Source organism: Myodes glareolus, chromosome 19, assembly GCF_982192425.1.
Source record: "Myodes glareolus chromosome 19, mMyoGla1.1, whole genome shotgun sequence".
NCBI classification, from domain to species: Eukaryota; Metazoa; Chordata; class Mammalia; order Rodentia; family Cricetidae; genus Myodes; species Myodes glareolus.
The window spans coordinates 8,196,106-8,200,830 of record NC_142044.1 but is presented as its reverse complement, the minus strand read 5'-3'; positions in this window follow the sequence as shown (position 1 = coordinate 8,200,830).

Genomic DNA, 4,725 nt, shown 5'->3' with positions numbered 1-4,725 from the left:
TGCCTTCTGGTTGGTTTAATAAAGAGCTGAAAGGCCAATATCCTAGGAGGAAGAAAGAGGCAGGATTTCTTGGAAGGCAGAGGAACTCTGGGGAGTAAAGAAGAGGAGGGATGCCAGCGAGATGTGGAGTAAATCCGACATGCAGAATGTGAAAGAGGTAAAAGCCATGTGACAAAATGTAGATTAATAAAAACAGGCAAATTTGTTTTAAGAGCTAGTTGGAAACAAACTGAAGCTAAAGGCCAAGCTTTCATAATTAACAGTAAGTCCCCCTGTCATTATTTGCCCGCTGGATGCTCAAAGACAGTCTGACAAGAAAGTTTGCTACAACACCATGTGTCAGTGTATCCACTGGAAACATTCTCCATGTTAGACTATACTACACAGTATAAATTTAACATATGATATACTCTTGAAAATGAAGAACCTGATTGTTCTAAGTGTCTCTGTCAGCTCTTATCTCAGATTGAAGGCCAGTGTGTCTGTTCACAAATTGCCAATCAGATGAGCTCCTTATGTCATCACCTAGATTCATCCATTTAAACAAAAAAAGATCCATTACTTGGGGCCTCGTAATGTTCAATGGTTTATTATGGCCTGCAAAGCTCTCTTGAGACTCTTCCCCAGTCTGGCTGTGGGATAATGCTCATGTACACCGTAAAGATTTGTCACTCATATTGATTTAATAAGACACTGATTGGTCAGTAGTCAGGCAGGAAGTATAAGCAAGGCAACAAGACAAAGAAAATTCTGGGAAGAGGAAATACAGAGAGTCACTCACTAGCCAGATGCATAGGAAGCAAGATGATAATGCCTTACTGAGAAAAGGTACCAAGCCACGTGGTTAAACATAGATAAAAATTATGTGTGAATTTAAATTGTGAGAGTTAGTTAGTAATAAGCCTGAGAAATGGGCCAAACAGTTTATAATTAATATAAGCCCCTGTGTGTTTCTTTGGGACTAAGTGGCTGCTGGACAAGGAGGGACAGAAACTTACATCTACATGGCCTGGTTCAGTCTAAACTCTGTCTAGACATTCTCTGATACCCCACAGCTACCCTTGACTTCTGCTAGTTTCCAAATCTGTGTTCTTTCATGTCCTCTTCTTTCCCTTTTCCTCTGCCTGAAACATCTTTCTTCACAGGTTTGAATTAGTCCTATTATCCAGACTTCAGCTTAAACTTAATTCTATGAAGAGTTTCTAGAATAGGAAAAATCACATCTATTTCAGATAGAAGAGAGCCACTCACTGGTAGCGTCTGTCAGTGCCTTTATCTTTCTGATTGCCTCTCTGCTGATTGTGGGCTCTTCTCACCTGAGTGAAGCCCAGGAGGAAATAATGGCTGTTTATCATTGTCCCTGTACCTAGACCAACTTGTAACACAGGGCATGACTCAGAACAGTCCTATGAGTGAATGAAAAGAAATCTAAAAATCTTTACAGAGAAACATAATGAATGAAATATAGGAAGATAAGAAATTCAAACTAAGAATTTAAACTAAGAGAAGAGAATTCAAACTAAGGCCTGAGTTTTTTCATGTGAATATTTTTAAACCTTCCTCCTCTCCAAAAACAACGCCACATGGGTAAGAGGTCTTTCAGAGATGTAACTGTGGTCTCTGATGTAGAAAGAAAAGAAAAATCAGAATAGAATACATAAAATGATAACAAAAATAAAACTTCATAAGGCCTGTACAACGTGAGCCTCTTGACACTCACTGTGCTGGTCACTACTGTCACTGTTACAAAAAGCTGACACAGCCATCTTAATGAAAGAACAGCTTATTCCAGATCACAGTTTCAGAGATTTCATTCCACCATCCACTGGCCCCACTGTTATCTGCCTGGAGTAAGACAGAACATTAAGGTAATGGAAAGTTGAGACCCAGGAGATGACTGCCTCAGGTTGGCCCCAAAGCAGAGTGGCAGACAGCAAAGGGAGCAGAGCAAGACATAGCATTCAATACCATGGCATCAGTGGCTTACCCCAAATCAGAGCTCTCCACCTAATAGCCCATTTACCTATGAGCTTATAAGTCGATTGATTGATTGTTGAGGTGAAAAATTATCAAAATCCAGCCACCGCTTAATAACACTGTTATGTGGTGGCCCGAACCTTTAACACATGAGCTGTTGATGTTGTCTTTATATCCAAACCATGGCACTCATAGACTCGTTACCTTACTGCTTTTTCTGTGACTTATAAACTACACCAATGGTAGCATTTTCACTCAAATTATTAATATGAATTGAAGGCAAAAACTAACCCAAGAACAACAACAACAAAAAGAGGCAAGAATAAGAACACTTTTTATAGCCATGGTATGAAGCTGTTGCAAACAGTGTACACTCAAGAAGTACATGTGAGAAGGTAAGAATGGAAGGAAAGTGTGATTCAGAGTAACCGTATCACGCTGCAGAGTCAGGTCCCGTCAGTGACAGAGCATCTCAGCTCAGAAACCAGTGGCCTCCTTAGAACTGCGCTGATAAGATGGGTATTCCCACAAACACTGATGACAAGGCAGCCTTTTCCTGACATCCCCTTAGTGAGACTTGGCCTGGAAAGCAGCAGCAAACCAAAGGGAACAGACAACCTAAGTGTTTTCCCATAGGCGCGGGGCTTTCATTCACCCTTGGCAAGGGCTTAGAGTCAGTCTTCTTCATTGAAGGGCATACTGAAACCCTGCTGAGCTGACAGCTGCCGCTGGCCTAGAGCCCACAGAGGACCTGAGGAGAATAATTCTCCCTATTTCCCCCAGGGCTCAAAATAAAACTGAATTACTACCTTGGAGTAACTGAATGTGTGTGTCTCTGGGAACTGAGGACATTGTCTCTGATCTTTTGTGATCAGACTGGAGTCAAGAAGCACAGAGATAAACGCAGGATGCCGCAAACAGTGTCACTTCCACCCATCCATTTCAATTATCTTCCTGTTGACTATACACAAGATAGAGGCAGAGATCTGTCAAAATCCAATGTGATTCTCCAGCCGTTTTGAAAAATCAAAACATAATTATAAATTAATGCTTTCCAAAGAGATCATGGAGACCTCATAGGCCTTAGCACCTGTGGTCCAAACCGCCCAAAGGCCAGGAAGACTGCAGGACCATTGTCAGGCACCTGGAGTTCCTTCCTGCTATGCCCCAAAGCGATGGCAGAGCTTCAAGAAACCGTTTCAGCCTGTATTTTCACAAATGAATAGGCATGAAATTAATCAAGGGAATATAAATGAAGAAGTGGCACCTTAGAAGATACAAATAATAAAATCACAAAGGTTCCTGGGATGTTCTCAAATATTCATCTTTCTTTTTGACACAGAATTCTTAAGTAAATATAATATTTCACCATACACAAAGACAGTGTGTCACCGGAAACAATTTATGAAGCAGTAGGAGGTTGGATGTGGCAGTGCATAAAACACTTTCAGATTCATGAGCAGCTGGGGTTTTTATATGTAAATAATTTAAGTTTTCTATTAATCATCTCATGTACTCCCACAGAAAAAAGTGTAACATAGGATTAACATAGGCATACTGGAGGGACTCTTACATTTTCAAGTACGACTAAGGTGCCAGGCTGTATTTTAAGGACATGTGTTTTTTGTAATAGCCTGGTTATTTGAAAATTGATAAACCACCTATTTTGAACAGAAGAATGTTGATGAATATTATGTCCCTTTCTATTTTTAAAAATCATACTTTTCTTATGTTGCCACTTGCATTGTGCCAGACATTGGGCTGGTCACACTGTCTTCAGAAATAAAGAGACAGAGAGGATTCATGTCCTTGTATATTAAAATAGCAGGAATAACAGACTAATTTGCTCATTTAATTATATAATTAGGTCTAGGATGATACTCCCCATGGGGAGCACTAAAATAGCTTATCACATCATACCCCAATAATCTGGAAAGTCAGATGGGGTTGTCTGAGGCACTGACATTGGTATGAGATCAGAAGAGAGATATCGGATATAAAAAAGAGTAGAAGCATTTGAGGCAAAAGAGTCGGTAGAGAGGAATGCCTTGAGACTCTAATCAAATTAGCAAACTTTGCCTCAGAATCGCTGGTGCATCACACTCAGGAAAGCAAAGGGAAATCCGGACATTAAGCAGAATCTTTGCAATTGGGTTTATATATTTAAGAATGTGTATTCATATATAAATACATATGTAATAACAATTAAGAGAGAGAGAGAGAGCAAAGCGAGAGTATGTTGGAAGGAGGAAAAGGAAAGGTGAAACAAATATATTTTAATTTCAAACATTTATTCAAATTTCATATTGTAAGTCAACAAGAAACATTTGAAATATTTGATACATGAGAGGTGTGATTATATATGCAATCTGTGTGTATGTGTGTGTGTGTGTGTGTGTGAGAGAGAGAGAGAGAGAGAGAGACAGAGAGAGAGAGAGAGAGACAGAGAGAGGAGAGACAGAGGTTCTTGTAGCTCATACTGATTTCAAATTGGCTGTGCAGCCAAGGCTACCCGCCAGGAGAGCACAAGCAATTTCACGAGTTGAGAAGAATAAGAACAGCAACATGAATGTGGGTGGTATTGCAGTGGAAATAAAAATCAAATAGGTCTACAATATAGTGAAGTGCCTTTCCCTTTCTATATGAAGATAGTGCCGCCATGTACTTTCTCAATGACTTACCAGTTAGCTAGAGAAGTACCATTAGTCTTGGTCACACTGGCTCAAGTGAGACTTCATTATGCATGTT